This window comes from Callithrix jacchus, chromosome 7 (genome assembly GCF_049354715.1).
Source record: "Callithrix jacchus isolate 240 chromosome 7, calJac240_pri, whole genome shotgun sequence".
Taxonomy (NCBI): domain Eukaryota; kingdom Metazoa; phylum Chordata; class Mammalia; order Primates; family Cebidae; genus Callithrix; species Callithrix jacchus.
This window is the reverse complement of record NC_133508.1, coordinates 69,805,765-69,833,006: the sequence shown is the minus strand read 5'-3', so window position 1 is coordinate 69,833,006 and position 27,242 is coordinate 69,805,765. Positions and strand designations below refer to the sequence as shown.

Here is a 27,242-nt window from a genome sequence, read left to right as displayed (position 1 = left end):
CTTAAAGACGGAAAGAATGTGCTCAAAGTCACAGAAGCCATGTGACACAATAGGACTTGATCTCAGGACCCAGGTCTATCATCATGATGGTGTATAGAACTCCTTAGGTGTTTTCAAGTCTTCCACTCTCTGAGAGACCTCCCCTGGGAACTCAAGCAGGTGCCCAGCAAACACTGCCCTGGCTAGTGCTTCCTGCACCTGCGGTCTCACCTCTTCTTCCTTGGCTTTAGAGCCCTGGAGGACTACCCTTGTAGCTCATATGTCTGTCCAGTGTGGGCTGGGTGAGCTAAGGATTGCATGGAAGCACAGATGGATAGACTACTGAGATGACTAACCAATAAACTAATGAATGGATGAGGAAAGAATAAAGGAATAATGTGGCAACAAATGAATGAATAAAACAGCCATGGTAGAAGAAGGAATGAATGGCTCCACATTTTACAGAGGGATAAGCAGGAAAGTGTCTGCTCAGGGAAGGGCTAGGGCCAGGCTGACTTGAGACCCAGTCCCCACCTCACCCACACACCTGCTTCCTCCTTTCCACATTGGACCAGCTTGCCTCCAATCCCCAAGACTGCAGATAGCCTATTCCTCAGTCCCTGGGACAAGCCTATGTCTCCAGGGAGTGCTAGCCATTATTCCACACCATCACCAGCACCACCACCCATTAGCAACTCCTGCCCTCCTGGGGCCTGTGCAGCCTGGCAATGGGTAGAGAGGCTCACTGTCCCTCTGGGTGTTACAGAGGAAGGAAGGCATGAGATGAGGGTCTGGTTCTGAGACCTGACTGAATCACTGACTTACAGCCAGTGGCTTCCCTTTTCTGAGCCCAGGTAACCTCCTGACATGAGCCTTTTCAACCCTGACTTTCTTTGGGTGGGGTGGGCCTCTGGATTTTTGCCGTCACTGGGTTCAGCAGAAGAATTAGAGAGACTAAAACCTAGAAGATTCCTTCCCACAAGCACCAAAGTCCACCTGGGAAAAGGCCAGGTGAGGAGCCTGCAGGCCTGAGTTTAAGCCTCCTCTGCCACTGTTCAACCTCTCTGAGTCTTGGTTTCCTTATAATGAGGTTCATTATCCCTACTGGGATAATTTCACTCCAACTGAGTTTCTGGGAGAGCCTGGTGTGATAACCACCACACCACACTGTGCAAACTGTAAAGTTCAATTCTCTCAGGGAGGATTATGATGGCAGGGGTAGGAGGGAGTGAAGGATCATGCTGTCCCATTCTAGTCCAGTTCTGTTCAAAATGGATCTTTCAGGGGTTCAGCCCCCCAGTGGAGAACTTCGGAGGGAGCCCAGCAGTGGGAGTCTGAACACCAAGGTCCTGGGCTCAGTCTCCTACTTGGTAGTGTGACTTCAGGCAAGTCACTTCCTCTCTCTGGACCTCAGTTCCTCCATCTAAAAACCACCTGGTTTGATACCCTCTGGCCAAGGCATGCCAAGTTCCACAGCCCTGAACTCCTAACCCCAACTTTCAATTCCCGACTCTGTTTTTTGGGAGCTGACTCTGTCTACTGGCGCCAGGACACAGACCAGGAGTAAGACTAGAAGGGTCTCCCCTCCAGGAAATGCTGGCATAGGGGGCAGGGGAGAGGTCAGGCCCAACACTGCCCCAGTGCCTTGGACAGCACCACAGACCTTGTGGGCCTGGCCTTCAGACCCCCGCTCAGCAACCTGCAGAGCCAACAGGCCCTGACCTGTCCAGCAAGATACTTCAGGAACTTAACCGAAATCCAAAGTGCTTCCACCTCCAGGGTGCAGGGCAAGAGTGGCAGAAAGGAATAAGAGCCTACAGAGGGGTGAGGCTCACACCGAGGGGGACTAGCAAACCAGACTACCTTTCCTGCCCCTCCCCGCAGATGGGACCCACTGGGCTGCAGGCCTGCACCCAACCAAAGTTCACCATAGAGTGGGGTCAGGGAGTCATTACCACCAGCTGTCACCTCTGGGGGCAGAAGGTCCACCAGGTTGGGGAGGAGGCTCTCCAACAGCAAAGAGCCAAGCCCACTTGCCTGAGGGTCCAAGGGTCACCCCAAGGCCTGGGCCGGATTCCGCCTACAGGGGGATCCTGGCCACCCATGAAGCAGACAGGCCCACTGCCACACACATAGCTCCCAAAGGTTCCACACTGCTCCAGGGCAGGGTTGTGGGACAGCAGGATTATTTCTTCAAGCCAGGGGTCTTTGCTGGAAACCCTGGGCCCACTCCAAGCCCCTCTTGCCGGCCCTCTCTCCCCAAGATCTGAGGATCTAGTTCCTTACAATGCCATGTTTATAAGCCCCTTCCAAAAAATGTTTCCCAGTTCCCCCAAAACTCCCATCCCCAACCCTCCACATCCCCCCCGCCCCGACTCCCCCAGGCCCCGCGCAGCTCTGAGGAAACCAGCAGTTAACTTTTCCCAAAAATCCTGCAAAGGCAGCTGGCTGGGGGAGAAATGGGCCTTGAGATCCTTTCGCGGCATTTCACTGCCTTCCCAAAAAAAAAGGAAAGAAAGAAGAAAAGCAAAGCAAACTTTCGGAGTCAACTTTAAATTCCCAGCCCTCCCCCCCCAAAATCGCCCAGCAGCTTCCCTTTTTTTTTTCTTTAAAGTGCAATTGCATTGTGTCTCACCTCCCCAAAAGGCTCGCCGCTCTCGCCAAAGAAAAGGAAAAAAGCCAACCCTTCGGGTGCCCCCTCTGCTTCCAGCCGCCTCTCCCACATTCTCAGACAGTTTTATTAAAATTTTCAGACAAAAGAAAAACAAAAATGGCAGCCTGGCTTATTTTTAAAACAGGACAGGGACGCCATATTCTGCAGATCTGCAAAAAAAGGGAGAAATCCGGCACTGGCCGCTCCACCGGGCCGGCTGCAAAGTGCGCGAACCGCGCCGTTTGCAATCCGTTTATTTGCATTAAGCCCCGTGAATCATTGTTTACCGGAGAATTGCAGCAGGGTTTGAATAGCCCGGCTTAAGAAAAACACACACACACACGCGCGCGCACACACACACACACGCACACACTCGGAGACCAGCCCCAGACACGCCGCGGGAGACACTTCCTACCCCGCACGCCCCGCCGCTGCCGCCGCCGCTCCGGGCCGGGCCCGAGGCGCAGGCTGCCCCGGGCCCTCAGAGCGCCCCGGCCCGCGCTGACAGCGCCCGCGCTCCGGCCCGGCCCCCGCCCGCAACTCGGCGCAACTTTCCCGCGGGCAAGCGCCCGCCGCCGCTGGGCCCGCTCCCCGCGTGCCCCGGGCCCGCACGGACCTGGCTGTGCTGGCAACGCCTCCGGGACGCGGCCGCAGCCCCGCGCCCGGCGGCCCGAGCAGGGCCGGGCTGGGGCTCCGGCTCAGGCTCCGGGCTCGGTCTCCGGCTCCGGCTCCGGCTCCGGCTCGCTGCGGAGCCGCGCGCAAACCTTCCGGGTCGCCTGCTGTTCACTTCTGGGTTCTGCAAGCGCCGCGGCGGCGGCGGCGGCGGCGGCGGCGGCGGGAGGCTGGGTCTGCAGCGCCGCGCGGCCCCCCGTGCGCTCGGCGAGCCCCCGCGCCAGGCGCCCGGCTCCGGGGGGGCCGCGTCGGGCCCCCGCCTCTCCGGCTGCGCAGCCCGTCCGGCCCCGGGGCTCCCGCGAGTGGGCAGCGCCGGGCGCTGGCTACGGCGCGCGAGAGGAGGGGGCCGGGCTGGGGGCGGGGGCGGGCCGTGCACTGGGGGCCCCGTTCGGGCCCCGGGGCCTCGTCTCGCGCTCGCCGCCGCCGCCTGGCAAAGTTGCGCTGCGCCCCCCGCCCGCGCCGCGCCGGAGGCAGAGCCACAAAGGAACTCCTCGCCCCCCTCCGCCCGCCCGAGCCGCGCGGGGAGGGCACCGGGGCCCGGCCCTAGGACAGCCCCTTCCCCAGCGCGGGGGTTCCCGGGGCCCCGGCGGCCGCGGCCATTGTCCCGCCCAGGCCCGGCGGCCGCCTTGCCACCCCACTCCCGGGTGATGGCGGGCTGAGGACCTGGGCCAGGCGTTCCACCGCCCTGTCCAGGCCGAGCCCGTGCGGTGCCAGGCTGCCCCTGGGGGTTTCCCTCGAGACGGCCGCCTGGAGGGGACCCCCAGAATGGACCCTCACACCTGATAACAAACGACCGTGCTCAAAATCCAGGCAGATTTTTTTTTTAAGACGAGGACATTGGGGTGGTGAGTAGAAGTTTGCACAGGCCCGGCCGTCCCTGGCCCCAACGGATAGGACCGCCTGAAGCTGGCAGCGGCTCTTCTCGCAGAGTCTATCAGAGGTGGCACCGGCTGTCCCCCGGCTTCAGACCTCAGAGCCATCTGTGTGACTCCTCCTCCCGCCTCACCCTCCCCAGCCAATCAGTCACCAAGTCCTCCTGATTCGGCCTCCCAAGCTGTGTCAGCTTCCAAACTTCACTTCTACCTGAGGAGGCAGCCGGTTCCTGGATCCCTTCACCGGCTTAGATTTCTATGGCACCCACCATCACCCGACCGCTGGGCCAGGATGGATCAGGGCTGGCCCTCCCCTCAGGGAGCGCACAGTACCCGGGGAAGGGGCACACAGATAAACAGTCATCTGCTAGTGTTTGTGCTCCAGGAAGCATTTCAAATTCAGTAAATATTCATAGAGGACCTGCTAAACATCAAACGCTGCGCTGGTTGGCTGGGAGCACAGCTATTAAAAGAATGGACAATGCCCCTGCCCTCACAGAGATCCTAGTCTAGCACAGGATTGCAAACGCTGTGAGCAACTCAAAGACAGGGCCTATGGGGGCTGCTTGTTTTCAAGCCCCAAGCACAGTGCCTGACACAGAGCAGGGGGCACAAGAAATCTGTGTGGCATGAATTAATTAGAATGTTAAAGCATGGTGGGAGAACACAGAGGAGGACACTCTTTTTCCCAGAGAGGGGGAGAGGGTTTCAGAAATTGGCTCTGACGTCCACAAGGTGGGGAAGAAAGGAAGGCCTTCCAGTTTCCAGAAATAAGGATAATCAGAGGACCAACCCATTGTTGAGAAATTCAATGAGATTATAAGTTAATAAATGGGGGGAAAGAGACAAATTGCCTATGCAGAAGAATTCCAGATGATTTATGTAGATGCTCAGTGAGGGGGAGCATCACTCTCTACTCCTTAGGAGTAGGCTGCAGAGAGTGACGTCCTTCCCAAGTGCACAGTATGGAAAGGGAGGAAAAAGGAGCAACTTTACAGGGAGAAACCTGATGACTGCTACTCAGACAAGTGATCAAGGTCAAGATCATGTTGATGTGTGCTTGATACTATGTGATGAAAATGACACCTCTGTGGTCTTTCTCCCAATAACCCATAACCCCAGCCTTGTGAGAAAAACAGACTCCAATAGTGGACTATCCAACAAAATAGCTGACTGACCAGTACCCTCAAAACTATCAAGGTTATCCAAATCAAGAAAAGTCCAAGGAAATGTCACAGCCAGAGGAGCCTAAAGACACATAACTACTAAATGTAAAAGACATTAGGTAAAAACTATCTAAATGAACTATGAACTTTAGTTATTAATGATAATGTATCAATGAAAGTCTATGAAGAATTGTAGAACAAATCATAACAAATAGTAACTTAAGGTATTACTCACAGGGAAATTAGAGGAGGTATATGGAAACTCTCTGTAATACCTTCTCAATTTTTCCATAAATCTAAAAATGTTCTAAGAAATAAAGGTAACTATAAATTTGAAAATTAATACCTTTAATTAATTAAGGCATTAATTAATTTTAAAAGGTATTAATCATGGCATTACTTAGAGATTTAATGAAATAATGCCCGTCACAGCACCTAACACATTCTAAGTGCTCAAAAAAGTTATGTTATCATCAATCTCATTATTATTGTCATCATTCCAGGCACTTAGAACAGCAAATGCAAAGGCACAGAAGTTTAGAATGGAGAGGGAGACGAAAGACAGGATCCTGAAGGCCTTGAGTGCTGAGCTGAGCCTTTGCAAAGGGATTTATGAGGGGAGGGTAGTCCCCTCTGCCCCACCAGTCTCCTCCCTAACCACCTGGAAAGCTGGGCTCCAGCCAGCCAAACTGAGCGACCATCTCAGGCCTTGCCATCTCGCTTCTAAGGCCTTTGCATATGCTGTTTCCCTTGCCTGAAACACCCTCCCTTGCCCTTTTGTGTCACCTTTTCTGGCCACCTTCAATTCATCCTTCAGGTCTTAACTTAGACATTTTCTTAAAATCCTTCCAGAACCTTCCAAGATGCTATTAATATGATTTGGATGGAGGCAGTTGGGGTGAGGTGCAGGAAGCTAGGAATGGAAAGACTGAGCTCTTTGCCCCTGGCACTCATCCCCCTGTCCCCCAAATCCAGCCACACTAGATGCTACCCCATCTCTGAACACACCATTCACCTTCATGCTGCCTGGCCTCTGCTCATGCTGTCTCCTCTGTCTGGGATTATTAGTTCATTCCTCCCCATCTCTTATATCTGTAGTGAACACCTACTTATCAAGTCTTAGCTCAAGCATCACCTCCTATGTGAAGCCATTCTAGGTCCTTCGCATGGAAAGGGCACTTTCCTCTGGTTTCCAAGATGTCCATGATCCTCCAGTTGCACTGCTGGCAATGCACTCATCATGCTGCATCAGAATAAATGTTTGCTGAATGGAGGAGAGAATGGACTGGAATGGGGCAGAGTAGGGAAGCGATGGGGGCTGGGGGCAGTAAGGAGACGTTCAGAGTCCTCCAGGTGAAAGACAGCAAGCCCGCTGTCATCCTCTCCAATTCTGCAAATCTTTGTTCTCCTCTAGGAGGCCCTCCATGGCAGTTCCAACCCATTAACCTCTCCCCTTTCGTTTTTTAGCAGTTAGCCCCTAATTGTGGTCTAGCTATTGTGGGTAAGAATCAATCTCTTGGATTAGAGAAAATTCTTTTAGGAAAGAACCATGTCTCACATTTTCTGTTTTTTCACTCATTCAACAAGCATCTACTCCAATGTTTCAGTTAGGTTCCCAGGCTCTGGAGAGGCAGCAGTGAACAAGACCCCAGCTCTACACAAATAGAGCTCTGTTTTAACCAGACTATGCTACAGTAACAAAGAACTCCAAAATCTCAGTGACATAGCATAAGGGTCATTCATTGCTCACTTGTACAACATGCTCATCATGGTTCCTCTGCTTTAGTCACTAAGATACCTAAGCTGAGGGGTCCCTTCCATTTTGGATCTGCACCCACTGGAACTCATGACCTTCTCAGTTACCATGGCAGGAGAAAAGAGAATGAATGGCTTTTTCAGGCATGGATTTTTCACTGCTTCTGCCTGGAGGTGACATACACCCCTTCTCACCATCCATTGGCCAAGACTAGTCACATGGTCCTGCCTATTGCAAGGGAGGCTGGGAAATACAGTGCTCCTCTGGAAGGAGAATAGACTGGACATAGGTGAGCTCTTCCACTGTCTGTCCCAGGAGAAAGAATTTAGCAAGTAATTACTGAAGTAATGCCTTAATTAGGTCTCATAAGTGCTACAAAGGAGAGGCTGGAAGTGTCTAGAGAGTGTGAACAGCACATGCAAAGGCAACTTTGCCTTTGCAAGTCCCCACTTTCTTAGGAAAGTGGAGCAGGAAGGGAAAAACTTCTACCACTTTCTCTGAGTATCATTTGGCACTCTGTTAAGCAGAGATATAAATGGAGCTTTGGGTAGACCATGGTTGTCCATTTAAGCTGAGACCAGGGAAGAGTATTTCCAAGAGAGAGAGCAGTATATGAAGGTTCTAGGGCAGGGAGGAATTTGACACATGGAAGGACCAGAAAAGAGAGGGGAGCTGTGACGTGACACTGAGGGCTGGATGTCCCAGGCAGACTCAGATAGATAAGACTTTTAGCTTAAGAGTAATAGGAAGTCCCAGGGAGGAGTTAAACAGAGATGTGATATAAGCAGAGTTTTCTCCAAAAGGCCTGTGTGGTTGCTGAGGAGAGAATGGACTGGAATGGGGCACAGTAGGGAAGCGATGGGGGCTAGGGGCAGTAAGGAGACTTTCAGAGTCCTCCAGGTGAAAGATGGCAATGGCTTGGACCTTGGCATTGGCAGAGGTGGAGAGAGAAGTGGATAAATGTGGGATTTATTAAGGAACCAGGCCTACCAGGACTTGGTGACTGATAGAGGCAGGGAGTAAGAAAGCAGGAGGTATCTAGGTGACTCACGGGTTTTGCAGTCCCCATCCTGCCCAGCACAAGGCTGGCTCCATTACATTGTATCCCAATCATGTTCACCATGGGACCTTGACCTTGGACTCATCTGGGACATTCAGCCCTCAGTGTCATTTTGCAATCCTACCCCATTCTACTCCAGATTCCCTGTTCTTTCTGTCCCTTCAATGTGGCAAGCTCCTCCTTGCCTCATAGCCTTCACAATCCATTCTCTGTTGGAAACACTTCTCTCAGCTTCTCCCTAGTCTTGGCTTAAAGGTCCCTCTCTGTCATGGAGCTAGCTAACCCCCTCCTCGTTCTGCAGGAGGAAGGGTGTACCTCCCATCAGAACTAAAAACGCTCTCAAGCATCAACGTATGCACTTTCTTTCTTTTTCTTAGTTCAGCCTTTAAATTCCAGGGTACATGTGCACGATGTGCCGATTTGTTACATAGGTAAATGTGTGCCATGGTGGTTTGCTGCACAAATCAAGCCATCACCTAGGTGTTAAGCCCAGCACCTATTAGTTATTCTTCCTGATGCTCTCCCTTCCCCTGCTCCCCCAATAGGCCCCAGTGTGTGTTGTTCCCTCACTATGTGTCCATATATTCTTATTGTTCAGCTCCCACTTATAAGTGAGAACATTCAGTGTTTGGCTTTCTGTTCCTGAGTTAGTTTGCTGAGGATAATGGCTTCCAGCTCCATCCATTTCCCTACAAAGGACATGGTCTTACTCTTTTTTATGACTGCATAGTATTCCATGGTATATATTTACCACATTTTCATCATCCTGACTATCGTTAATGGGCATTTGGGTTGATTCCATGTCTTTGTTATTGAACTCATGCTTGGATCCCCTACAGTAGTCCTGAGAGGGATGTTGGTCTGATCATTATCCCCATTTCATGGTGGAAAAAACTGAGTCCAGAGAAGGGAAGTGGTTGGCTGCATTTGGGGCCAGGCCTCTAGCTGAGATCCTCTAACTCCTGGTTCAGAGTTTCTTTTACTACAGTGCCTGGTGCATAGCGGGTGCTGTGTGGCATTAGCCAAAAGAATGAATGAATGAATGAGCACATGACTGTCTGCCCATTTGCTTCTTTATCTTTGCTCCTTTTTTTTCCCTCAAAGAGGCTGTAGATTGAGTTAATAGAGTAGGTTTAAGAATCCCAGAGAGTTGTTTGAACCCTGGCTTTGTCATTTAAAGATAATGACTTTAGGCAAGTTTCTTTTTCTCTCTGTGAAAATTAAGGATGCAAATACCTACTTCATAGAGCAGGTATTAGAAGAGAAGGTGTGGGTTAGGCCAGAGTGGTGTTGGCTCCCTGTTCTTCAGGAACCTGTTCCCACCTCGCCTCCCTTGGAAAATCTTCCCCGAGAACACCAGCCTGCACTTACTCACCCCTAATAAGAATCTCTCAAGCCCTTCTCATCTGCACCTCCCAGGTTATGACCCAGAGGAAAAGGGTCATTTAAACCGCAAACTAGATGCTCTGCCTCACCAGGACAATGGCATAATTCACATCCTGGTGAAACTCAATCTCTTTGTGCTCTTTCCACTTTCTTGGGGGAGTGGGGCAGGAAGGGAAAAACTTCTACCACTTTCTCTAGGGAAACCCTGAGTATCATTTGGCACTCTGTTGAGCAGAGGTATGAATGGAGCTTTGGGTAAACCAAGGTTGTCCATGAGCTGAGCAGGAGATGGAGAGCTAACTTGCTCTATGTAATAAGCTGATGGGGATAATGTAAGTCTCTACATGGCATGTTTGCTGCCAACCCTTTTATCCCCAACCAGAACTGTTTTCCTGCTTGGCCTCGGTGCTCCAGCCACAGAAGCCCCCTGGGGTTCACAGAAGGCATGCCGACTCCTCTTGCTACAGGGTCTTTGCACAGGCACTCCTCTAGGAATGTGCTCCCCCACCATCTCTGCCCTGTCATCTGGTAGGCTCCTCCTCACCCAACATGTCGTGGCTCAAAGCCACATCCTGAGTGTGACCTTCTGCCACCTTCAGGATGCTCTCACAGCTCCATGGATATACCTTTCCTTTTTTGCAGACTTAGCTATAATTCTTCATTCCAATTTCTAATCATTTGCTTTGACATTCAGATTGTAAACTCAATGCATATTTCTTCTTCATGCAGTAAAAAGTGATGGAGGTTGAATTTTTGAAGGTGAAGGGGTTCAGAAAATGAAAGAGTTGAAATATTTGAGCATGTATCAAGATCTGGGGGTGATCCCTAAAATGAGAGAGGCTGAGAAGACCAGTGGCTGGCGCCGGTGGCTGAAGGACTCAGAAGAGCAGAGCTAGCCATTATTCAACTTGCTCCTCTTTGCATTGCTATGATATGACCTCTGTCTCCTTCATCCTCAGTAAAATGACCTGCATACTGAAGATGAGGTTGGCACAGGGTTACCAGACTTGGCAGAGGGCAGAAAGAAAAGGTGAGCAGAGAGACGAAAGGTATGCTGGGAGGAAAAAGTTGGAGCTGGAAGTCAGCACGACTTTGCAAGTCACTGGAATTTGAAGAAATCTTGGGGCCATCGCTGGATGTCTTCAAGATGTGAGATAGGAAATTCCAGTCCATTTTTATCTAAATCTCAAAGGACTAGTAATCTGGGCTCTCAACAGGAAGAATGCTGTGACTGATTAGCAATGTCTGTCACGGGCAGTGACAACTGGTTACGTAGGTCTGCAGCTGAGCTTAGCGTTCGTTTAGCCAGAGGGTGAAGACTATGTCTCAGTCATCTCTCACCATCAGTCACCATCAGCAGTGAGCTGGGGGTTATGGGATGGAGGGAGATGGCAGTGTGATAGGCAGGAGGGCAGAGCCTTGGGCAGGCAGGGTAGGATATGGGCACCAGGCTGTGACAATGTTAAATCCTGGAGTAAGCTTGGGCAGGCCACATTGCATCTCTGGGCTTCAATTTCTTCAACTTTGAAATGGGCCAATAGTACCTGTGGCCAGTTATAAGGCAAAAGCATTAGTGCTTTGAGGTCAGACATACAGGGTTCAAATCTTGGTTCCCACTAGCTTTAGGACCTAGGAAAAGCTCAGTCTTCTTATTTATAAAATGAGGGTAATAATTCATACTTCACAGGGCGGCAGGCCAGGATTAGAAATAGTACACACCAACAATTAGCAAGCATTTGTATAAGCAAGGCACCTTGTTGGACTTTTTGGGGCTTGACCTCACCCAAAGAAGGGAGAGTGCCCAGCACAGTGCCCAATAGACAACCAGCGCTCAGTGACTTTTTCACTACCAAGTCTAAAGGGTTCACGGGTGTGGAAGGGCTCTATCATCCACAAATTTTCTTGGGAAAGGGAGGCTGATGGCAGCAACTTCTTACAGCCTTTCCTCCCCCTGTAGGGCTGACAATCCTCCTGTGCTGGATCCTCACAGGACATCTGGACCCAGTTCCCTTTCATGACTGGCCCGGGGGCTGCCAGAGGAAAAGGGCAGAAGCGCCATAATGAAAGGGCAGACATTACCTTCCTTTCATAATTACCATTTGCAGTAATTAAATAGTAAGAGCCTTTTGTTGGCCCTGAGAATTCAAAGCAGACCACATCACATCTGGATCTGCCCTTTGCTAGGAAGTGAATGCCCATAGGGACAAGATGGGGAAATTGAGGCGGAGGGGGGGAAAGACTAGCAATTCTTAAGTCACACAGAAATCAGAATGCCAGCATTAGGGCAAGGTCTTTAAAGAAACAACTCCAAGGGGCAGATAGCCGAGGGCCTGCGTTTTGGGTGCTGGCTCCACCGCTCACATGCTATGTGGCTTATAGGTGGTTCACTCCCCTCTTTGTGCCTCAGTTGCTCCATATGTAAAATGAGATGGAGCCAATATTTGACCTACCCTGAATATATTGTTCTAGCCTTTATTTTGTTCATACATAGTAATAAGAAATTCTTTTTGCACGCTTTGCATTGCAAGAAATAGAAATCCATCATAGACCAGCCAATAAGCAGGAAAAGGGGGTCACCAGTTTACTAATTCTAGAAGGGGTTGAACAGCCAGAAGTCCTGAGACCTCTCCTTTTTGTGTGTGAAGAAAGCAGAGGGCTCAGGAACAATTAAACCAGAGACCAGGACATCTCAAGGCCTCCTTCCTCTCTGCACCCCTTGAGCATCAGCTTTATTCTTTCTCCACTTTTAGAGGGTGAGAAACATGGAGCACCAGCAGCTACTCCAACCTGCAGTTCAGAGTGTTAGCCACCTAAAGGCATCTACCCTCACTGGTCTGGCTTGAGCCAGGCAGCACCCTTGAACCAATAACTGCATCCAGTAAGGCAGGGTCTATAATGGCCTATAGCAACTTCAGGGATGGAGTAAGAGAAGGGGCCAGCCCTAGAGTTAGTAGGAGCCACTAGGCAGGCAACATAATAGTCATCCACTAAAACAAAATTCCTGCACATGGCCTGCAAAACAGTGAAGGGAAAGTTGCTGTAAAATCAAAGCAACAGCATAAATTGCCAGGAACAGAGAAGTACCAGAGGCTCCCCTCAGAGGGGAAGGGGAGAGCTATACCATCTAAGGTGGGCTTGACTTCAGACCCCAGCCCTCTGAGCTGGGGACCCAGTATTATGTGAGCCTCCCCTTTGATCACTACACTGACCTGGAAAAAAAGCAATTACCAGCCTTCTCCATGGCCTGAGTGAACATCGATTGGTGCTGCCTGCCAGGCCCTTTCTTTAGGGGTGTTTCTGGTGAGGACCAGTGGGCCAGGCCAATCAGAATCCTTCTCCTGGTCTTTCCTTGAGAAACACCCAAGGCCATGGCCCCATCCAAGAGAACAGATATCCCATGCCAAGAGGGCAGCATTTCCCTGCCTGCTTGCAGCCACCCCAGAGCTGGGCCTAACTGCAAGCCCTCCCCTTGGTTTGGCTATACTGAGCTAATCAAATCCCCCTTTGGGTAGGTGTATTCATCTCCTGGGACTTTTATAAAACTACCACAAACTCAGTGGCTTAAGACAACAGGAAGTTGTCCTTTGGAGGTCAAAGTCCAACTAGAAGATGTCAGCAGGACCATGCTCCCTCCTCCTAAGGCTCTAGGGTAGAATCCTGTCTGGTCCCCTCCAGTTTCTGGTGGGTGCATAACTCTGATCTTTGCCTTTGTCTTCCCACGGCTGTTTCTCTCTCTCCTTCTCTCTCTCTCTCTCTCTCTCTCGATGGGTCCTTGTTCTGTCATCCAATCTGGAGTGCAGTGGTGTGATCATGGCTCACTGCAGCCTTGATCTCTTGGGGTCAGATGAGCCTCCTGCCCTAGCCTCCTGAATAGCTAAGACTACAGACACATGCCACCATACCCAGCTAATTTTTAAAAAATTTTTGTAGAGACAAGGTCTTGTTATGTTGCCTAGACTGCTCTCAAACTCCTGGCCTCAAGTGATCTTCCCGCTTGGCCTTCCCAAAGCACTAAGATTACAGGCATGAGCCACTGCATCTGGCTTCCTTCCATCTCTTATAGGGACACTTGTTGGATTTTGTTCATAGTTGTATGCCTACCCAGGTGATAATCCAGAGTGAACTTCACTGAAGATAATTCTGGATTATCACCTGGGTAGGCATACAACTATGAACAAAATCTCATTATTTCATCTCATGATCCTTAATTATATATGCAAAATCCTTTTACCAAATAAGGTCACATTGACAAGTTCTGGGAGGTAGAACATAGGCAAATCTTTTCTTGGCGGGGAGCGGGGGTGTACACCATTTAACCCACTATAGCAAGCCTATGTCATTTGTAAACAAACAAACAAACAAACAAAATCCCTCATATATGCCTCAGGATTAGGCATGGATCAGTCCTCCTCACTGTGTTCAGGTCCTGAACTCTGAAACAACATTTAATAACTAACTCCAATCTTTTCTGAGAATGCGACCCATCTCTGGTCACAGATTTTGTTTTCCACCTGTAAAAATGGGGTAAATATCATTTAAATGATGGTTGAGTGGATTAAATGAAGAGTCATCGGTTAGACCCAGCCTCACACTTTAAACATCAGAGCTTTTTCCCAGCCTTGATGGTAGACCTGAGCACTCAGGCCACTGCGAAGGAGCAGTTCTGCTTACAAATGAGCCACCTGACACCTGGTTCATTCATCACATTCCCAGGAGTCCTGGCAGCCTGAGTTCACCCAGACTGGACCCCCTGCACCTGACAAAATCAAATTTCTGCTTCTGCAGAGCTGAGGGCTGAAGCCTCTGGCTAAGTGTGTCAGCCTTGGAGAATGACAGGAATCTGAAGGCTGGTAAAATGAGGTTGGCAGTCCTGCGAAGAAAATCCCAGAGATTAAACCCAAAAAACTCATCACAATATTAATAGCTATTCCTTATTGGGTACCTCCTCCAAGCCAGGCCCACACTCAGGCCCGTGCCCCCACTCCCTTTTAATCCTCACCACAATCCCATGAGCAGCTCTCATGGTCCCTGTTTTGCTGAGGCTCAGAGGGATGAAGCCAGTGATCTAAGGCCACACAGTGGAGTAAATTGTGAAGCCTGAGGCGACTCGGTACCCGTCACCTCAGCCATGATAAGTACCTTCCCAGTGTCTCCTCCCCACAGAGGGTGGCATCAGAGCAATTAGCACCACGGTGAGATAGGATTCTGAAATATGAACTGAGGGGCTTCCCTTCATGAAATGTCCTTGTGCCCTTGCTCATTCCTCCATGGACTGTGTGTTGTTCACAGTTGTATGCCCAGTGATTAAAAGAGTGCCTGGCACATAGTCCGTACTCAATAAACATTTGCTGAATGAATGAATTCAGTTAGTGAGGGCATTCTGGTGGGTGCCTCAGGGAAGAGATGACGTGTCAACAACAAAGAGATTCTGGTCTGGCCTTTAAAGTGTCAAAACCCTAGGCCCAGACATAAGACCAAAGAGCTGGGAGAGCATGTGATGTATACAGAAAAAGTTCATCCGTGATACTAGAACACACAGCTCCCTGCCAAGCCCCTCTGGGAATGACTGGAAGTGGAAGGAGATTCAGAGGGGCAGCAAAAACCAAAAACAAAGCTTTGTGCTCTGTAAAAGTACATGAAAAACAGAAAGTACTCTAGATATTCTAGCAATTACTCCTAGGAACCTCGATCCTGCTCCCCAATCCCATCCCTCCACTGACAATTCTTTCAACAGTCTCCAAATCCATGGACACGTTCTCATCTTTCTTTTCCTTTTTTTGTTTTTTAAATTACATTTATTTTTTTCCATGCTAAAAATGATGCATGCTCATGATACAAAATATATAAAAGTTGAAGGAAAACAGGAAAAATCTTCATGTCCATCACTTAATAATAACTAATATTTTGATGTATTCCCTCCACTTTTAAATGTTGTAGTGATTTGGGGCCAGGCGGGGTGGCTCATGCCTGTAATTCCAGCACTTTGGGAGGCCTAGGCAGGTGGATTACCCAGGTTCAGAAGTTCGAGACTAGCCTGGCCAACATGGTGAAACCCTGTCTCTACTGAAAAACGAAAACACAAAAATTAGCCGGGTGTGATGGCAGGTGCTCCTGTCTGTGGTCCCAGCTACTCAGGATGCTGAGGCAGGAGAATCACTTGAACCTGGGAGGCAGAGGTTGCAGTAAGCCAAGATAGCACCACTGCACTCCAGCCTGGGCAACAGAGCAAGACTCCATCTCAAAATAAAATAAAATCAAAGTTACAGTAATTTGGTAATATAAGAGTATATATAATTATTTTGGATATTTATCATTATAATACATTGTCATTGGGAAAAAAATAGAACATAAAGAAAAAATACATATTAACCAGAATCTCCCAATCTCGGACACAATCCAGGTTCCTCCCTCCACCTCTTACTGTTTTCTGGGGATTGTGGTTTTTGCATGAATTTTTTCTAAGGCTGTATATGGGGGAGGGGAGGGGACAAGCTTTGGCTTGTCCACGTGTGACTTAAAAACACAACTGCCCATCTTTCTGGTTGCAACGTATCTTCAGTTCCTGAACCAGGAGCAGAGAGTGAGGGAAGAATGAGATAGTTACACCTTGCACTTTCTTATCAAGTATCACAGGGGGTTTAACACCACTCCTCAACCCACTTCCTAATCCATGGGAAGTCTTGATTCTGGCCATGGGTTGATTTTCAATGCTGGTTTTCAGTGTCTTTCTTAGAGAGTTTTTGTCTTTTTCTAGGTCTTCACAGGCATCTTAGTGGGTGTATCACTAACTGCTTGCTAGGATCCACTTTTTAAATTTATTATTGACAAATTATAATTGTGTATATTTGTGGGGTATAAAGTGATGTTATGATATGTGCATAAAGTGTGGAACGAGAGAACACACTTTTAAAGTTTGTCCTTATCCTATTGACTTCTCCCGCGACCACTTCCTCCTGCTCAAAATGCTCACCTCCCTTGATTTCTGTGACACCATGGTCACTGCACTGTCCCTTTGCCTTCTGATCTGATCTGTCCTTTTCTGTTCATTTTGCTGGTTCCTCTTCCTCAGCCATCTTTCCCTCGCTCTCTCTTCCATCTCCTCTATGACTTACACAAGGTTAATTCTCCCACCCTGATCCATCTCTTCAGCCTCAGGACCACATGCCCAGTGGCTTGCTGCACACCCTTCCCCCACTGCTCATCCTCAGGAATCTGAGATTCCACGGGTCCACAACCTCCTCATCACCTTTCCCAGAATTCGTTCTTCTTGCTGGACTGATGCTCTCTCATCCTCTCTCACTCTCTTCCATTCACCCACAAGGGTTGGCTCAGTGTTATCTTTAGCTCATCTCTCTCCTTTACCCCACATACCACTGAGTCCAGTTTAACTCATTTGGTTTTGGTGGTAGGGGTTGGGGGGTTGGCACATTTTCATTTTGAAATAATTTCAGGGTTAGGCATGGTGGCCCACACATGTAATCCCAGTACTTTGGGAGGTCAAGGCAGGAGGACCACTCCAGGCCAGGAGTTCAAGACCAGCCCCAGCAACACAGCGAGATGTTCTAACACTTTCCTTTTATTTGTTCTGGCACCATAAGGTCAGCATCTTCTGTTGTTCCTCTCAGCAATCTTCTTTGAGATTTGATCGTTTTTTCTGTGTAAATACTGATTTCCTTATGATTTGTTGTTGCGTAGTGGACTTTTCCCTGATTTTTGTACACCAATCTTCAAGGAGCAATATTTATTTATTTACTTATTTTAGTGTAAACATAACTTTTTTAAAAATTTTATTCTTACATAATTTTTTTTTTGAGACAGAGTTTCGCTCTTTCACCCAGGCTAGAGTGAAGTTGTGTCAATCTCAGCTCACGGCACCCCTCGCCCCCCAGGTTGAAGTGATTCTCCTGCCTCAGCCTGCCCAGTAGCTGGGATTACAGGCACCTGCCACCACGCCCAGCTAATTTTTGTATTTTTAGTAGAGACAGGGTTTTGTCATGTTGGCCAGGCTGGTCTCAAACTCCTGATCTTAGGTGATCCACTCACCTCAGCATCCCCAAGTGCTAGGATTATGTAATTTTTTAAAGCTTGATATTTTGCTGTCCAGTGATCAAGGCTGATTCTGGCTGATTCCAAGTATTTTTGTGTCAGATGCACCTTACTTAAAACTTCACACCTAAAAAAAACAACTTGGGAGGGAAATTGCCATATACAGCTGACAGCAAAATCTCAACAGATTCCCCCTTTGGATTACCCAGCAATTCAAAGGTTGGGGTCCCCTTTTCAAGCACCTTCTCCACTGCATGCACGGCTTCGTGTGGTGCAACCGTTTTGTGTGGGAAAGTCTATCCATTGTCACACCCTTATTCTGCATTGTCTGCCATCAGCAAAGTGAGATTGAAAGGCATGAGCACACTTTTTCCAAAGTTCTGTAAAGTGTCAAGCATGGGGAGAAAATGCTGGGTAATCACAAAGAACGTCAGAACGGCACTCAGGTTCAGTTTCTTTGCCATCACTCTGCTATCACTGCTTGTTTTGAATCTACTATTTAAGCACAGGGATATGGGATATGACAGGAACTGGAAGTGCAATCTGCACCGAAGTCAGCCTGAACAGGAAGAACCAAAATGAACTTACTCTGTAAGCAAACAAACAAATAAATTTTGCAGAATTTACATATACCAGGGCAAATTGTCTACCTGGGAATTCTCCAAATAAACTTCCACTTTGAACCTAACATTTATGAAAAGATAAGAATTTGTTAATTTGAATTGTACATATGTATGTGTCTATGTATGTATGTCTTTATGTATATATGTATATGTATACCGAATATATAATTAAATCTAAAAGCAATGGTAGCAATTGCTCAGATGTTTTAAGGGAGGACTGTTTTATCACTGAATTGTTGACACATGGTGATAATAAAAAGCAACTCAATTTTAGTCTGTTTTACAACTTTTAAATTCTTAAAAACACCACTCATCCACTCACTGCCTGCACCCAGATCAGATGATGCCCACCCTTGGAATGTCACTGATTCAGTGCCTCATATCGGGCAGCAGGAGATTGTCAGTTTGTTCCAATATAGACAATGTTAACTTTGATCAGTGGGTGAAGGTGGAGTCTCCTGTAAAGTTACATGTTTCCCTTTGTAATTAATAAGTAACATGAGGAGATACTCTAAGACCACACTAATATCCTCTTCCTCATCAGCCTTTCACCCAGGAGTTCTGCCACCCTCTGATGATTTTCCAACTCTTATTTCTATATTTAGTAGTTGGCATTCTACTGTAAAGAAAAATATTTCCTTCTCCCCAATTTATTTCCTTATTTAGATCAGATGGACACATAGATTCATATTTTTTCAATGGGTGATAGTCTGTTATCATTATTTATTTTGGTTTCCAAATTGTCCCTGATTTGGCCAGTGGGAGTGTTTTCAGGTTAGCACCTGTGTCCTTCTGACATGTTCCCAACTGATATGGTTTGGTTCTGTGTCCCCACCCAAATCTCACCTTGAACTGTAATTCCTGTAATCCCCACGTGTCAAGGGCAGGACCAGGGGAAGGTAATGGGATCATGGGGGTGGTTTCCCCCACACTGTTCTCATGATAGTAAGTCTCATGAGATTGGATAGTTTTATAAGCATCTGGCATTTCCCCTGCTTGCACTCACTCTGTCCTGCCCAACTGTGAAGCGGGCGTCTGCTATTCCTTTGCCTTCCACCATGATTGTAAGTTTCCCAAAGCCTCCCAAGCCATGCAGAACTGTGAGTCAATTAAACCTCTTTCCTTTAAAAATTACCCAGTAGGTATTTCTTCACAGCAGTGTGAGAATGGACTAATATGCCATCATTCTTTTGAGCACTTCCCTGCTTTCTGATGTATACCACTATGTATATTAAAAACCCATATGAATATATATACCAATAAGTATATGAGTACCAGGAAATGATCTAGGGGACTCCAGAGGGAACATTCGGGGCCCCCATTAGGGCCCATGTGTGAGGTCTTGCCAACAACATTGGAACAGGAGAGAGCAAATCTGAGATCTACTTTCAGCTTTGTCTGCAACTCCCCACCAGCATGAGTGTGCTGCCACTATTCTGTGTAGTATGAATACCCTGGCACATAATAATCTATTATTAATTGTATTTGATAATAGTGCCTGGACACAAATTGGGTGTTACCTGGCTCACAGCAGTACTCCCAGAGCTAATTCACTGTGGTAGTGAATTTGGTAGTCCCCCCTGCCCTCAACCAGCACCTTCTGGGAATCCACTCCTGCTGGGGCTGCCATAGCAAAATGCCATATGCTGGGTGGATTAAACAACAGAAATTCATTTTCTCACAGTTCTGGAGGCTGGAAGTCCAGGATCGAGGTGCGGGCGTGGTCCGGTTCTGGTGAGGCCTCTCTCCTCAGCTTGCAGAGAGGGCTTTTCATCGCGTCTTCACATGGCCTTTACTGTGTGCACACGTGGAGTGGGAGAGAGGGAGACAGAGAGAGAATGCTCAGGGGGTGTCTCTTCCTCCTCTTATAAGATTAGGACCCCACCCTTATGACCTCATTTAACCTAAATTATCTCCTTTAAAGGCTCTGTCTCCAAATACAGTCACACTGGGTGTTAGGGCTTTAACATGTAAAGTCTGGAGAGACACAATTCAGTCCATAACATCTTCCTTTGCTCTGGCTACATGACCCCTCCTTTCTAGCTTCATTGATTGGCTGAGGGGCAAGCACCTGACTCAGGCTTGGCCAATCCCAGGACATCACTTCCCTCAGCTACTGTGATTGGTTCAGCAAAGGTCACATGACTCAAATTGGCTTTCCAAGCGATTTTACTTTTTTAGTTTGAAGCAGAGATCACATTTTTTTAAAATAAAAAAGTAGATAGTAAATATTTTCAGCATTGGGAGAGGAGTATATGGTCTCATCACAACTATAAATTTTGTGTTAAACTCTGACCTTGCAGGTAAAAGCTCTATGAAGTCATTCATTGATTTCATAGATGCTCATTTTTATTAGCACGTGGTTCCAGCATCTTTAGCACAGGCTTCAAGGTTTCCCAGTCCTCAGCAGCTGATGAAGTAAAGAAAGAAAAACCTCTACTCACATTCCATTGGCCAGAACTAGTCACATGGCCCCTAGATACAAGGGGCCTGAGAAATGCAGTTTACTCGTGAGTCCAGGAAGAGGAAATGGGTCTGATGAACATCCAGCCATCCTCTGCCAAGAACTCCACCATAGATTATCATGAGGACTGAGTCCTATCATTAGGACTGTGAAGACCTAAGAGAGTGTCTGGTCCACCGAAGCACACAATAAATGTTAGCTACAATTATTACTGTAGCTTCAGGGGGAAAGGAAAAGCACTCCTCTTTTCCTTTCTGGTAGTAGAGCCGTACTGATGTCGTCTTGGAGCAGCCTGCAGCCATGGCTGCCACTGTGAGGGAAAGCCAGCGTGGAGAAGAGATGCTGACACGCGGAAAGAGACCAGGGAGATAGTTCTGACTGCACAGAAGTGACTGTTGCAATCAAGCCTGTGTTTCTGCAGCCTTGGTCAGTCTGCTCTTAACAACAACAACAACAACAACATTAACAGTAGCTGACATCTATTAAGCTGTATTACATACCAGATGCTTCATTAAGCTCTTAATAGATAACACTTTTCTAATTTAAACCACAACTCATGGCAGGGGAAGGAGTCATTAAATCATTTTGAGGAGTTGATACCAACATTTAACAAAAATTTTTAAATTTTATTTTTAAATGAAAAAAATTGTATATATTTATGAGGTAAAATGTGATATGTGGTTTGGTTTTGGGGGATTTTTTGAGACAGAATCTTGCTCTGTTGCCCAGGCTGTAATGCAGTGGTGCAATCTTGGCTCACTGTAAGCTCCACCTCCCAGGTTCAAGCGATTCTCCTGCCTTAACCTTGCGTGTAGCTGGGATTACAGGCATGTGCCACCATGCCCAGCTAATTTTTGTATTTTTAGTAGAGACGGGATTTCATCATGTCGGCCAGGCTAGTCTTGAACTCCTGACCTCAAATGGTCCACCCACCTTAGCCTCCCAAAGTGTTGGAATTACAGGTGTGAGCCACTGGGCCTGGCCACAATATGATATTTTGATATATGTTTACATAGTAGAATGATTAAATCAAGCTAATTAACAAATCCATCACCTCATCTACTTATCATATTTTTTTGGTGAAACCATTGAGTGTCAGCATTTTTAAAAATAAATAAAATAGACTACACTAGACTAGACCAAACTAGAACACAAATTGTCACAGTCTATCACATGTAGTAAGGGCAAATATTGTGATATTTGGATCCCTCTGATGTGGAGGGTCCATTTCCTGCCAAGGCTGAATGAGTTCAAAGGCCTCTGGATGGTTCGGGGAGCTGGACAGTATAAGACAGGAGGGGGTCTTTAAATCACAAAGACTACTTTCTCCTCTGAGATTTTTTAAGTGGAAAGGAGCTAATTTCATATATATATATATAATATATATTTAGAGACAGAGTCTTGTTCTGTCACCCAGGCTGGAGGCTACAGTAGCTTGAACTCCTGGGTTCAAGCAAGCTGCCTGCCTCAGCCTCTTGAGTAGCTAGCTAGGACTATAGGTGCGCATTGCCACACCTGGATAATTTTGTTTCATTTTTTGTAGAGACAGGATCTCACTATGTTTCCCTGGCTGGTCTCAAACTCCTGGCCTCAATGGCTCCTCCCAAAGCCTCCCAAAGTACTGGGATTGCAGGCATTAACTACTAAAACCAGCCTGTTTGATGAGTGTTTGGCCTAGATTTATGTGTGTCCTGGGTGATACTATAGAGTATGTTTCTCACCGTGGGCTGTGGTCACTGCATGAATATATTGCACTAATCCAGCTTTCACCTAGTGAAGGAGGTATTATTATGAGCCCATCCTATAGATAGGGAAGGTGAAGCCCTGAGAGGTGACCTCACTTGCTGTGGGCTGCACAGTCAGGAGGGGCAACAGTCAGCACTTGCACCCCCATAGTCTGGCTCCTGAATCTCCCTCTAAGGTCTACCCTAACACCCTTCCAATAAATCAGTAACTTCTCTTTCAGCTTAAGCTTCTTTAATTTGAATTTCTATGCTGTGCAAATCCAAGAGTCCTGACCAACATAAGGAGGGAAGAACAGCATTGACAGTACTGATAAACGTCCTTTGCTTGACCAAACTCTAGTCAGGCTTCTATACCTTCTCCTAGGTCCACCCATATGCCCACCCTGGCCTGTCTTCAGCAAGAATCCTGTTAGGTCAGTTTACCCAGAATTCCCCTTACCCCTGGTGTTTCCTGTTAGTAATTTTCCATGCACTGACCCAAGCAGGCTTCTGGGCTATAAATTCCCACTTGCCTATTCTGTGTTCAGCATTGAGCCCAGTCTCACTCCTCCACTACAAAATCCTTACAGTGGTCCCTATACCCATCGCAATGGTCCTGAGTAAAGTCTGCCTTACTGTTCTTTAGCAAGTGTCATTGAAAAATTTTTTCTTTAACAAGGCACTGGATGTGGAGAAAGGAGGCCAGGTCCTAGGCTAGGCTTAGCCTGGAGTTTGCTGGAGACCTTCAAAAGGACACCTCACCTTTCTGAGTATCTGTTTCCTCCTCCTGGCAAATGAAGATGGCAATAGGAAAACACTAATCACATGTCTGGCCAGGAGTACCCGGGGGGTGGGGTGGGACAGGGACAGCACTAGCAAAGGTTTGGGGAAAGCATTTGGCAGAGCAAGGAGAAATCAGCCCAGGAAAGCAGGTATCGAAGGGCCTCAAAGGCCGGATGACAAGGAACATGGTCCATTACCAAGCAGAGTCCTGGGAGGTGCCAGAAGGGTAAAGTAAGGAGTTCCCAAGTGTCCTAAGGTACAGACAGACATTTCCTATGAATTGAACTTGAGGAACACACAGCATGATGCCTCCATCACAGGCGGCTTACAGAGGAGAGTCAAGCATCTCAAACCTATGACCTGGGAACCAGGGGGAGTGAGGAAGCCCAATGTTCAACCTCAGCTGAGGCCTCAGCCATTCCCAGGGCTGAACAGCAGGCTCCGTGCAGAGCAGGAAGCCAGGAACTGCTCAGAGGGCAGACAGCTGTGAGGCCTCCTCTAGGAAAGCACTCTTTGATCTCTCTGGCAGCAGAAGGGTCCCGCTTCCTGCGTCACAGAATGCCTGCTCCAGAAGGGACCTCAGAGGTCATGGACCCAACCCCATTGGACATATGGGGGCATCGCTGCCCTGAAAGGTGCAGGCTTTGGTCAAGGCTGTACAGGGAGCCAGTGGGCAAGTCAGGACTAGCAGCGTGTTCCTCCAGCTTCCTCTCGCTCAGCAGGAAGGCAGCAGGGAGGGCTTGCTCCTTCCGATCCCTCTGATCCCTCTGATGCGGAGGGTCCATTTCCTGCCAAGGCTGAATGAGTTCAAAGGCCTCTGGATGGTCGGGGGATCTGGACGGTACAAGATGGGGAGGGGGTCTTTAAATCACAAAGACTACTTTCTCCTTTGAGATTTTTTTAAGTGGAAAGAAGCCAATTTCCTAAAATTCCTTCTTCTGATGTGGCCCTTGGCAAAAATGATGACATGGGGTGGGTGAGGAGGGAAGGAAACTTAAGGTATTTGAGCTCCTACTGTATGCTGGGCTCTGGGCCAGGTGAATATAACAATCTTTCACGGCAGGTGTTGGTTTCCTCATTTTGAAGTTGAGGAAATGGAGATAGTAAGATGTGAAATAACTTGCTTAGGGTCACACAGCTAGGATCGGAGAATAAGTTTATCTGATTGACTAGCAGTATTTGACTTCAGGCCACATCAGCGCCCTAGGGGTTGTGTTCTGTGTAATCCGAGTTCCACTGCTCCATTTATTCTTTCAACCAACACTTGGTGAATGTCTGATAGGCGGCAAGTGCTTCAAGTACAGAAATAATCATAAAAATAGACGGGACTTATTGAATACTTCCTATGTGTCAGGCCCCATTCGTCCTAAGCATTTTACATGCAGAAACTCAATTCCTGCAACAGTCATGTAAAGTGGAAACTGTTAAATATTCCCAGGCCGGGCGCGGTGGCTCAAGCCTATAATCCCAGCACTTTGGGAGGCCGAGGCGGGTGGATCACGAGGTCAAGAGATCGAGACCATCCTGGTCAACATGGTGGAACCCCATCTCTACTAAAAATACAAAAAATTGGCTGGGCATGGTGGCAGGTGCCTGTAATCCCAGCTACTCGGGAGGCTGAGGCGGGAGAATTGCCTGAACCCAGGAGGCGGAGGTTGCGGTGAGCCAAGATTGCTCGCTCTTGTTACCCGGTGGGAGTGCAATGGTGCGATCTCGGCTCACCGCAACCTCCGCCTCCTGGGTTCAGGCAATTGTCCCGCCTCAGCCTCCCGAGTAGCTGGGATTACAGGCACCCGCCACCATGCCCAGCTAATTTTTTGTATTTTTAGTAGAGATGGGGTTCCACCATGTTGACCAGGATGGTCTCGATCTCTTGACCTCGTGATCCACCCTCCTCGTCCTCCCAAAGTGCTGGGATTACAGGCGTGAGCCATCACGCCCAGCCAATATTCCCATCTTAAGAGGGAAAATGAGGCACAGAAAGGTGAGAGGAGGCATCCCAGTTCCATATTTGGGAAGTGATGGAGCTGGAAGTGAAACTCTTGTGTGCTAGAGTTCATGCTCTGGACCATGGTGCTGTGCTACCCTGCCAGGGCTCCAGAGGCACAAAGTCTCAGGGGAAGACAGACATGACTCCAGGTAACTATAAGAAAGTATGAAAAGGGGCCAGGTGCGGTGGCCCGTGCCCATAATCCCAGCACTTTGGGAGGTCGAGGCAGGCTGATCACTTCAGGTCAGGAGTTCAAGAACAGCCTGGCCAACACGATGAAACCCCATCTCTACTAAAAATATGAAAATTAGCTGGGCGTGGTGTCATGGACCTGTAATCCCAGCTACTTGGGAGGCTGCAGCAGGAGGATTGCTTGAACCCGGGAGGCGGAGTTTGCAATGAGCTGAGATCACGTCACTGCACTCCAGCCTGGGCAACAGTGGGAGACTCCATCTCAAAAAAAAATAAAAAAGAGAAAGTGTGAGAAGGGATGGGTGAGGAAAGTGCAGGGCATAAGGGCAAGCTAAAGCCAGCATGGGTGGTCAGGAAAGAGGTGGACAATGCAATCAATGCCTAAAGAGTGAAGTGTAGTTGGTCAGGCAGGAAGGAAACAGACTGTCTCAGGCAGAAGGAGCAATCTGTGGAACTAAAGGATTTTGGTCTGGCCAGGGCTTGGAATGAGAGGGGGCGGATAGAATGGGGAGATCTGAAGCTGAGGAGGATGGAAAGGACCAGAGAACCAGAAGAGTACTGAATGCCACATTAAGAAGTTTGATTTGTATCCTACAGACAACTGAGAGCGTGACCCTGGACAAGCCACATCCTCAGTGCATTTCAGTTTTCTTCTTAGTAAATTGGGACTAAGAGAACCTATTTTGCATACTTGTAGTTATTCAGTGGAAGAAATGAGATGATACATTTGTAGTAAGAATCTTACAAATGTTAGTCTCCAGCCTCCACCTCTCTGTCACTGAAATGAAAAACACAGAGATGCAGTTGAACAAGCAGACAAGCATCACAGGAGCAGCTGCTGTGTACTCATCAGGAGGCCCCAACTAAATACGGCTTAAGCCATTAGGAGTTCATTTTCTCACATAATAATAAGTTCTGGGACATGGAAATTTGGAAGCTTGATGATGTCTTCAAGTGGTGTCAGCTTCCTTCACATACTGGCCTCATGGTAGCTAGATGAATGCAGCAGTGCCACCATCATCCACAGACATGACACTGTCCAGTGAAAAATACATTTCCAGCCAGGCGCAGTGGCTCACGCCTGTAATCCCAGCACTGTGGGAGGCCAAGTGGACAGATCACTTGAGGTCAGGAGTTTGAGACCAGCCTTGCTAACATGGTGAAATCTTGTATCTACTAAAAAATACCAAAAAAAAAAAAATACCCTGGCATGGTGGCATGCGCCTATAGCTTCAGCTACTTGGGAGGCTGAGGCAGGAGAATCACTTGAACCCAGAAGGTGGAGGTTGTAGTGAGCCAAGATTACACCACTGCACTCCAGCCTGGGTGACAGAGTGAAACTCTGACTCAAACAAACCAACAAACACAACAAAAAAACTGCACACACACACACACACACACACACACAATGCATTTCCATTTATGCATCTTTTTTTTAGCTTTCTCACTTCTTAAATTCTCCATAGGTATCATTTTTATACTATAATATTTGCTTGTGTATGTGTATATATGTATTTGCTTTTTTAAAAAAGTAAAAATGCTCTTCTCACTCTCCTTTGTCTGATATAGGCACCAAGGTATGTAGTTAGAAATTAAATAAAGGCCACAATAATTTCCCAAGGAAGATCATTAAAAAGGAAAATCCTTTCTTCCTCTAATATCACATAGCTGACCTTTATGGGATGCCAGCTAAGAAAAGAGGTATCTCCTATGGCGGCAGGAAGACTGAATCTTTCTCTCTTTGGGCTGTAGCCGAATTTCTATTGAAAGTCCTAGTAAAATATGTAACTGCTCCGATGTTCTAAGCAAATATTTTCTTAAGTTTTTCTTCAAACAATACCTTTACTTTCCCATTAGAATACGAAGAATTGAAGAC

The 27,242-nt window shown here is 47.8% G+C and overlaps 1 protein-coding gene across 9 annotated transcripts in view; it reads right to left on the bottom strand.

Moving 5' to 3' along the window:
* The window catches only part of ZNF362 (zinc finger protein 362), a 41,943-nt gene extending 37,703 nt beyond the window's left edge, over positions 1-4,240 (bottom strand). For 3 of the 9 annotated variants that reach the window (XM_002750590.6, XM_078331124.1, XM_078331122.1), the window contains exon 1: positions 3,249-3,608. The gene's annotated coding sequence lies outside the window, so the exon portion shown is untranslated. Of the gene's footprint in view, positions 1-2,614; positions 2,805-3,248; positions 3,609-4,083 lie in introns of those variants that run through there. The other 6 variants (XM_078331123.1, XM_017974533.5, XM_035308642.3 and 3 more) reach the window with 3 other exon arrangements.
* Positions 4,241-27,242: the final 23,002 nt, after the last annotated feature.